This window comes from Stenella coeruleoalba, assembly GCF_951394435.1.
Source record: "Stenella coeruleoalba genome assembly, chromosome: 8".
Taxonomy (NCBI): Eukaryota; Metazoa; Chordata; class Mammalia; order Artiodactyla; family Delphinidae; genus Stenella; species Stenella coeruleoalba.
The window spans coordinates 77,069,688-77,080,479 of NC_137154.1; positions in this window are offsets into that span (position 1 = coordinate 77,069,688).

Here is a 10,792-nt window from a genome sequence, read left to right on the forward strand (position 1 = left end):
CAGGGTTTTTATCATAAATGGGTGTTGAATTTTGTCAAAAGCTTTCTCTGCATCTATTGAGATGATCATATGGTTTTTCTCCTTCAATTTGTTAATATGGCTTATCACATTGATAGATTTGCGTATATTGAGGAATCCTTGCATTCCTGGAATAAACCCCACTTGATCATGGTGTATGATCCTTTTAATGTGCTGTTGGATTCTGTTTGCTAGTATTTTGTTGAGGATTTTTGCATCTATGTTCATCAGTGATATTGGCCTGTAGTTTTCTTTCTTTGTGACATCCTTGTCTGGTTTTGGTATCAAGGTGATGGTAGCCTCGTAGAAGGAATTTGGGAGTGTTCCTCCCGCTGCTATATTTTGGAAGAGTTTGAGAAGGATAGGTGTTAGCTCTTCTCTAAATGTTTGATAGAATTCGCCTGTGAAGCCATCTGGTCCTGAGCTTTTGTTTGTTGGAAGATTTTTAATTGCAGTTTCAATTTCAGTGCTTGTGATTGGTCTGTTCATATTTTCTACTTCTTCCTGATTCAGTCTTGGCAGGTTGTGCGTTTCTAAGGATTTGTCCATTTCTGCCAGATTGTCCATTTTATTGGCATAGAGTTGCTTGTAGTAATCTTTCATGATCTCTTTTATCTCTGCAGTGTCAATTGTTACCTCTCCTTTTTCATTTCTAATTCTATTGATTTGAGTCATCTCCCTTTTTTTCTTGATGAGTCTGGCTAGTGTTTTATCGATTTTGTTTATCTTCTCAAAGAACCAGCTTTTAGTTTTCTTGATCTTTGCTATTGTTTCCTTCATTTCTTTTTCATTTATTTCTGATCTGATTTTTATGATTTCTTTCCTTCTGGTAGCTTTGGGGTTTTTTGTTCTTCTTTCTCTTATTGCTTGAGGTTCAAGGTTAGGTTGTTTATTCGAGATGTTTCCTGCTTCTTAAGGTGGGCTTGTATTGCTATAAACTTTCCCCTTAGAACTGCTTTTGCTGCATCCCATAGGTTTTGGGTCATTGTGTCTCCATTGTCGTTTGTTTCTAGGTATTTTTTTATTTCCTCTTTGATTTCTTCAGTGATCACTTCATTGTTAAGTAGTGTATTGTTTAGCCTCCATGTGTTTGTATTTTTTACAGATCTTTTCCTGTAATGGATATCTAGTCTCATGGTGTTGTGGTCAGAAAAGATACTTGATACAATTTCAATTTTCTTAAATTTACCAAGGCTTGATTTGTGACCCAATATATGATCTATCCTGGAGAATGTTCCATGAGCACTTGAGAAAAATGTGTATTCTGTTGTTTTTGGATGGAGTGTCCTATAAATATCAATTAAGTCCATCTTGTTTAATGTATCAATTAAAGCTTGTGTTTCCTTATTTATTTTCATTTTGGATGATCTGTCCATGGGTGAAAGTGGGGTGTTAAAGTCTCCTACTATGAATGTGTTACTCTCAATTTCCCCTTTTATGGCTGTTAGTATATGCCTTATGTATTGAGGTGCTCCTATGTTGGGTGCATAAATATTTACAATTGTTATATCTTCTTCTTGGATCGATCCCTTGATCATTATGTAGTGTCCTTCTTTGTCTCTTTTAATAGTCCTTATTTTAAAGTCTATTTTGTCTGATATGAGAATTGCTACTCCAGCTTTTTTTAGTTTCCATTTGCATGGAATATCTTTTTCCATCCCCTTATTTTCAGTCTGTATGTCTCTAGGTCTGAAGTGGGTCTCTTGTAGACAGCATATATAAGGGTCTTGTTTTTGTATCCAATCTGTGTCTTTTCGTGGGAGCATTTAGTCCATTTACATTTAAGGTAATTATCGATATGTATGTTCCTATTCCCATTTTCTAAATGGTTTTGGGTTCATTATTATAGGTCTGTTCCTTCTCTTGTGTTTCTTGTCTAGAGAAGTTCCTTTAGCATTTGTTTTAAAGCTGGTTTGGTGGTGCTGAACTCTCTCAGCTTTTGCTTGTCTGTAAAAGTTTTAATTTCTCCATCAAATCTGAGTGAGATCCTTGCTGGGTAGAGTAGTCTTGGTTGCAGGTTTTTCTCCTTCATCACTTTCAGTATGTCCTGCCACTCTCTTCTGGCTTGTAGGGTTTCTGCTGAGAGATCAGCTGTTAACCTTATGGGGATTCCCTTATGTGTTATTTGTTGTTTTTCCCTTGCTGCTTTTAATATGCTTTCTTTGTATTTAATTTTTGACAGTTTGATTAATATGTGTCTTGGCGTATTTCTCCTTGTATTTATCCTGTATGGGACTCTCTGGGCATCCTGGACTTGATTAACTATTTCTTTTCCCATATTAGGGAAGTTTTCAACTATAATCTCTTCAAATATTTTCTCAGTCCCTTTCTTTTCTTTTCTTCTTCTGAAACCCCTATAATTCGAATGTTGGTGCATTTAATGTTGTCCCAGAGGTCTCTGAGACTGTTCTCAGTTCTTTTCATTGTTTATTCTGCTCTGCAGTAGTTATTTCCACTATTTTATCTTGCAGGTCACTTATCCATTCTTCTGCCTCTGTTATTCTGCTATTGATCCCATCTAGAGTACTTTTAATTTCATTTATTGTGTTGTTCATCATTGCTTGTTTCATCTTTATTTCTTCTAGGTCCTTGTTAACTGTTTCTTGCATTTTGTCCATTCTATTTCCAAGATTTCGTATCATCCTTACTATCATTATTCTGAATTCTTTTTCAGGTAGACTGCCTATTTCCTCTTCATTTGTTAGGTCTGGTGCATTTTTATCTTGCTCCTTTATCTGCTGTGTGTTTTTCTGTCTTCTCATTTTGCTTATCTTACTGTGTTTGGGGTCTCCTTTTTGCAGGCTGCAGGTTCGTAGTTTCCGCTGTTTTTTACGTCTGTCTCCAGTGGCTAAGGTTGGTTCAGTGGGTTGTGTAGGCTTCCTGGTGGAGGGGACTAGTGCCTGTGTTGTGGTGGATGAGGCTGGATCTTGTCTCTCTAGTGGGCAGGTTCACGTCTGGTGGTGTGTTTTGGGTTGTCTGTGGCCTTATTATGATTTTAGGCAGCCTCTCTGCTAATGGGTGGGATTGTGTTCCTGTTTTGCTAGTTGTTTGGCATAGGTTGTCCAGCACTGTGGCTTGCTGGTCGTTGAATGAAGCTGGGTGCTGGTGTTAAGATGGAGGTCTCTGGGAGATTTTCACCATTTGATATTATGTGGAGCTGGGAGGTCTCTTGTTGACCAGTGTCCTGAAGTTGGCTCTCCTACCTCAGAGGCAGAGCCCGGACTCCTGGCCGGAGCACCAAGAGCCTTTCATCCACACGGCTCAGAATAAAAGGGAGAAAAAGTAGAGAGCATTAGTAGAAGTATGAGGAAAGAAAGAAGGAAAGGAGGGAAGGAAGGAAGGAAGGAAGAAAGAAAGAAAAAAGCAAAGAAGGAAAGAAGGCAAGAAGGAAAGAAAGGAGGGAGGGAGGAAGGAAGGAAGGAGGGAAAGAAGGAAAAAAGACAGAAAGAAAGAAGATACAGTAAAAATAAAATAAAGTATAATAAAGTTATTGAATTAAAAAATACTTATTTAGAAAAAAAACAAAAGGGACGGATAGAACCTTAGGACAAATGTTGGAAGCAAAGCTATACAGACAATATCTTACAAAGAAGCATACACATACAACCCCACAAAAAGAGGTAAAGGGGGAAAAATCATAAATCTTGCTCTCAGAGACCACCTCCTCAATTTGGGATGATTCATTGTCTAAAGGAGGGAAGGAAGGAAGGAAAGAAAGAAAGAGAGAAGGAACGAAGGTAAAGTATAATAAAGTTATTAAAATTAATTATTAAGAAAAAAATTTTTTTTAAAAACCATGGACGAATAGAACCCTAGGACAAATGGTGGAAGCAAGACTATACAGACAAGATCTCACACAGAAGCATACACATACACATTCACAAAAAGAGGAAAAGGGAAAAAAATCATAGATCTTGCTCCTAAAGTCCACCTCCTTAATTTGGGTTGATTGGTTGTCTATTCAGGTATTCCACAGATGAAGGGTATATCAAGTTGATTGTGGAGCTTTAATCCGCTGCTTCTGAGGCTGCTGGGAGAGATTTCCCTTTCTCTTCTTTGTTCTCACATCTCACAGGGGCTCAGCTTTGGATTTGTCCCTGCCTCTGCGTGTAGGTCGCTGGAGGGCGTCTATTTTTTGCTCAGACAGGACGGGGTTAAAGGAGCCGCTGATTCGGGGGCTCTGGCGCACTCAGGCCGGGGGGGAGGGAGGGGCACTGCGTGCAGGGCGGGCCTGCGGCCGGCAGAGGCCGGCATGACTTTGCACCAGCCTGAGGCCCGCCACGCGTTCTCCCGGGGAAGTAGTCCCTGGATCCCGGGAACCTGGCAGTGGCAAGCTGCACAGGCTCCGCGGAAGAGGGGTGCGGAGAGTGACCTGTGCTCGCACACAGGCCCCTTGGTGGCGGCAGCAGCAGCCTTAGCGTCTCCCGCCCGTCTCTGGGGTCCGCGCTTTTAGCCGCGGCTCGCGGCCGTCTCTGGAGTTCCTTTAAGCAGCGCTCTTAAACCCCTCTCCTCGCACACCAGGAAACAAAGAGGGAAGAAAACGTCTCTTGCCTCTTCGGCAGGTCCAGACTTTTCCCCGACTCCCTCCCGGCTAGCCGTGGTGCACTAACCCCTTCAGGCTATGTTCAAGCCGCCAACCCCAGTCCTCTCCCTGCGCTCCGTCCGAAACCGAAACCCGAGCCTCAGCTCGCAGCCCCGCCCGCCCAGGCGGGTGAGCAGACAAGCCTCTGGGGCTGGTGAGTGCCGGTTGGCACCGATCCTCTACGGGAATCTCCCCGCTTTGCCCTCCGCACCCGCTGCTGTGCACTCCTCCGCAACCCCGAAGCTCCCCCCTCCGCCTCCCGCAGTCTCCGCCCGCGAAGGGGCTTCCTAGTGTGTGGAAACTTTTCCTCCTTCACAGCTCCCTCCCACTGGTGCAGGTGCCGTCCCTATTCTTTTGTCTCTGTTTTTTCTTTTTTTCTTTTGCCCTACCCAGGTACGTGGGGAGTTTCTTGCCTTTTGGGAGATCTGAGATCTTCTGCCAGCCTTCAGTAGGTGTTCTGTAGGAGTTGTTCCACGTGTAGATGTATTTCTAGTGTATCTGTGGGGAGGAAAGTGATCTCCGCGTCTTACTCTTCCGCCATCTTCAAGGTCCCCCTGCAATCTATTTACATTTAAAGCAATTACTGACAAGGAAGGACTGACTTCTGCAATTTTGCTATTTGTTCTCTACATGTCATATCTTTTTGATCCTCAATTCCTTTATTATTGTCTTCTTTTGTGTTTAATGTATTTCTTATAATATATCTTTTTGACTCCTTTAATATTTTATTTTCTGTATTTTTTAAGTTATTTTCTTATTGGTTATCCTCTGCTCCTATCACCATTCTTCTATACAGCTCCATCCCTCCCTTTTTATGATAATGCTATCACAAATTACATCTTTAAATGTTATGTACCGATTAATATAGATTTATAATTTATATTTTATGCATTTGTCTTTTAATTCCTATAAGAAAAAAGAAAAGTTACAGACCAAAAATACAATAAAACAATAATACTGTCTCTTGTACACACCTATATAGTTAACTTTACCAATGTTCCTTATTTCTTTGTATGGCTTCAAGTTACTGTCTAGTGTTCCTTCATTTCCACCTGAAGGATTCCCTGTAGGGCAACTCTACTAGTGATGAACTACCTCAGATTTCATTTAACTAGGAATGTCTTAGTGTCTCCTTATATTTTGAAGAATAGTTTTGCTTGGTACACAATTCTTGGTTGACATATTTTTTTTTCCTTCTGCACTTTAAATATGTCATTCCACAACCTTCTGGATTCCATGGCTTCTGCTGAGAAATAAACTGTTATTCTTACTGAGGATCACTGTACATGGTGAGCTGCTGCTTTCAAGATTCAAGCAGCAACTTCAAGATTGCTGAAAGCAGAATTTCAAGATTCCTTGTTTTTGACTTTCAACAGTTTGCTTATAATGTGTCTCAGTACAGTTCTCTCTGTGTTTATCCTCCTTGGAGTTTGTTCAGCTTCTTGTAAGTGTAGAATCATGTATTTTATCAAATTTAGGAAGTTTTGACCATTATTACTTCAAATAGCCTTTCCACCTCTTTCTCTATGTCCCCTCTCCTTTTGGGACTCCCATGATGCATTTTTGGTATTCCTGATGTTTCCAACAGGTCTCTTTTTTTCTTTGTTCTCTTCAACCTGGATAGCTACAATTGATCTATTTTCAAATTTGCTGATCCTTTCTTCTGCCTTCTCAATTATGCTATTAAAATCTACTACTGAATTTTTCATTTCTGTTATTGCAGTTAAGCTCAGAATTTCTTTTGGCTTCCTTTTTATAATTTCTATAATTTCTTTAATGATATCCTTTATTTGTTGAGACATCATTTTACCAGTTTCCTCTATCTGTTTGCCCATAGTTTCCTTTAGCTCTTTGATTATATATAGGATTTAAAATCTTTGTCTTTTAAGTCTAATATATGTGCTTCCTGAGGAACAGTTTCTGTTCATTTTCTGTGAATAAGCCATACATTCTTGTTTCTTTGTATACTTCACAATTTTTGTTGAAAACTGAACATTTTGAGTATTATAACATGTTAACTGAGAAATCATATTCTTCCACTCCTCATGTACTAACTTTTATTTTATATTATATTATTTTATTTTGTTCTTGCTTGCTGGAGGTTGTAGAGGTTTCTTTTCTGTTGTTGTTGTTACTTTTCTAAACTATTTTTGTAAAGCTTGTATTCTTTCCTGGGTGTAGTTTCTGAAGTCAAGTCTCTGTCCCTTTAGCTTGCAGTCAACTACTGTAGACAGAGACTGCTTTGAATGCCTGGATTCAAAAAAACAAAAAGAAAGAAAAGGAAAGGCAAAAGCCTCTCTCAGCATTTGCAAATTTGTTCTTTTGATGCTTAGCCAGGCTGTTCACAGTTCTGAATTAACCTGCACTTTGTACTTTCACTGAACCTAAAGAACAGCCAGAGGTGAAAGCTATGGGTGTTCTCCAGTCTTTATGAGCAGGCAACCTGTCCTGAGCCACACATTTCTTTCTAGATTCCCTGGTATATGCAAGTGCTATTCAATGCCCTAATTTCTCAAAAAAATTCCCTCTCCAGCTTTTCCTTCCAGGCTGTTGAAGTGTTGAGTTGTTGTTGCTGATTTTGTTTGTTTGTTTCATTTTGTTTCACCTTAACCGTAATCTTTTGTCCCAGGAAGCAGCAGGTTGTTCATTTGCCTTAAAATGTTTTCAAGGAATGCACTTTTTGTGGCCACTCTTCCACCCTGAGAAAATTTCAAGTAAGGTGAAACAAAAGCTAGAAACTTACATCAGTCCTTCGAGTAGCCCCCAGATAGGTCAAAACATACAAACACTATTCTTTGAGGATATATTCTGCTTTGTTCCCTCCAGAAGCAGAGACCAGGGGCTCACACTGTGTACACAGGCTGCCATCTTTAAGTATACTCTCAGGCCAGGCAGAGGAGTGAAGCAAGAAGAAGCAAAATGCCATAAAGCTTTCATATCACTTATAAGTTACTCCTTTTTAAAATACAGTATTTGCTTTATTTCTACAACTCTAACTATTTTCCAGAGTTATTGCAAAGTTGCTTCTGACAGTTTTTGCATTATATTTTGAAGTTTCTGTAGGGGAAGCAGGCCCTTGGATTTACCAACTCTACCTTTTTGCTGACTTTAATTTTTCTGATAATTTTTTGAATTACATTTTCTACTCACAGGAATTTTCAAAGGGGAGAAGCTAATAAAAATTATGATCACCAGCAAGTAGATAATAAGTTTCATGAGGATATCTTGATCATATTTATGTATATAAAATAGATTTAAATATGTATATAGAAATGTTTGTAATACACATCAGCATCAATTGTGAAAATGGTACAAACCTGGAGGGGAAAGGCAATTTTAATGGAATAAATTTCCACCTCTTTTATACTATTATTTTAATATATACACTGGTGTCAATTCCAGGGTGAAAATCCCACCAGTTTCTTGACACTAAAACCTACAATCAGCCAAGTCCCCCTGGGCCCCACAGTCAACAACATCAGGGAATAGACCATGCCCACCAGTTGGGCAACAACAATTATGGGACCACCTTAGCCACCAGCCCCAACCAAGAGTAGCCAGCAGCCTCCACAAAAAGGAGGTCCTAGAAACCCCACTAGGAGCCAGCCACATCTACCAGCTTGCCCACAGTAGTCAGCTTTCCAAAACAGAAGTACCCATGAAGCCCACAAGAGGGCATTCCTAAAACATATAACTCTGATGACCAGAGGGGAGTGTGTTGCTGGGCTCCATAAGACATTTCCTACATAAGGACACTCCTCCAAGATTGGGAGACATAACCAACCTACCAAATACATAGAAATAAATACAGTGAATTATGCAAAGTGAAGTGGCAGAGAAATACGTTCCACATGAAATTGCAAGATAAAACCTGAGAAGAAGAACAGAGCGAAGTGGAGAACAGCAAACTATCCAATAAAATCTTTAAGGTAATGATCATAAATACGTTCAAAGAACTCTAAAGAAAAGTAGATGAACTGAGTGAGAAGTTAGAAGCTTTTAACAAAAATTAGAAAATATAAAGAACCAAACAGATTAGAATAATACAATAATTGAGATTAAAAAATATACTAGAGTAATGAATAGTAGAATAGATGATACAGAAGAACAGATCAGCAAACTGGAAGACAGAACATTGGAAATCACTCAGGTTTAACAGAGAAAAGAAAAAAAGAATTTTAAAAGTGAGGACAGTTTGAGGACAGTCTAGGAAAACATCAAGCAAGCTATTGTTCACATTATAGGGATCCCAGAAAGAGAAGAGAGAGAAAAAGAGGCAGAGAAAATATTTGAAGACAAATTAGCTGAAAACTTCCCTGACCTGGGAAAGAAAACAGACATCCAAGTCCAGGTAGCAAAGAGAGTAGCAAACAGAATCAACCCAAAGAAGACCAAACAAAGACACAATATAATCAAAATGGCATACATTAAAGAGAATATTGACATCAGCAAGAGAAAGGCAACTAGTTACATACAAGGAAGTCCAATGAGGCTATCAGATGACTTTTCAGCAGAAAATCTACAGGCCATCTAAACAGTATGGTACTGACAGAAAAACAGATACATAGATCAATGGAACTGAATAGAGAGCCCAGAAATGAATCCACAAGTATATGGGCAATGAATCTATGACAGAGGAGGCAAGAATATATAATGATAAAGGATAGCCTCTTCAGTAAATGATTTTGGGAAAACTGGACAGCTACATACAAAAAAAAAAAATCAAACTGGACTACTTTCTCATACTATATATAAAAATAAACTCAACGTGGATTGAAGACTTAAATATAAGCCTAAAACCATAAAACTTCTGGAAGAAAACATAAGTAATAAGTTCTTTGACATGGTCTTAGTAATATTTTTTACATACCTCCTCAGACAATGGAAACAAAAGTAAAAATAAACAAATGGGATTACATCAAACTAAAAAGCTTTTGCACAGCAAAGGAAACTATCAACAAAACAAAAAAGCCACCTACTGAATGGGAGAAGACGTTTGTAAACGATGTATCTGACAAGGGGATAATATCCAAAATATACAAAGAACACATACAACTGAACATCAAAAAACAAACCCCAAATAACCCAATTTAAAAATGGGCAGAGTACCTGAATAGACATTATTTGAAAGAAGGTATACAGATGGTCAACAGGCACATGAAAATATGCTCAGCATCACTAATTATCAGGGAAATGCAAATCAAAACCACAATGAGATATAACCACACATGTCAGAATGACTGTTATCAAAAAGATGATAAAAAAACAAATGTTGGCAGGATGTGGAGAAAAGGCGACCCTTGTGCACTGTTGGTGGGAATGTAAATTTGTGCAGCCGCTATAGAAAACAGTAAGGAGATTCCCAAAAAATTAAAAATAGAACTACCATACCATCTAGCAATTTCACTTCTGGATATTTATTGACAGAAAACCAAAACACTAATTTGGAAAGATATATGCATTCCTATGTTCGCTACAACATTATTAAAAATAGCCAAGATATGGAAGCAACGTAAGTGCTTATCGATAGATAAATATATAAGGAAGATGTGGTATATATACCACATACACACTCACACAATGGAATATTACTCAGCCATATAACAAATGAAATCTTGCCATTTGTGACAGTATAGATGAGCCTAGAATCTAAAACACAATTTTTGTAAATGAACCAACATATCTAAACAGAAACGGAACCATAGATACAGAGAACAAACATGTGGTTTCCACAGGGGAGGGAGGTGGAGGGGAGGAAAAAAATTAGGTAAGGGAGATTAAGAGGAACAAGTTTTCAGCTGCAAAGTAAATGAAACACAAGTATGAATTGTACTGTGTGGGAAAAATAGTCTATAATTATGTAATAACTTTGTATGGTGACAAATGACAGCCAGACTTCTTATGGTAATAATTTTGAAATAAATAGAAATATTGAATCACTGTGTTCAGGAAGTAACATCATTAAAGTAGGTCAATTAAACTTCAAAAGCAAACAAAATCATACAAAAAGAGATCAGACTTGTGGCTACCAGGAGTGGGGTGTGGAGAGAGAAAATTGGATGAAGGTGGTCAAAAGGTACAAACTTCCAGTTATAGGATAAATAAGTACTATGGATGTAATGTACAACATAATAAAGATAATTAACACAGCTGTATGTTATATATGAAAGTTGTTAACAGAGTAAATCCTAA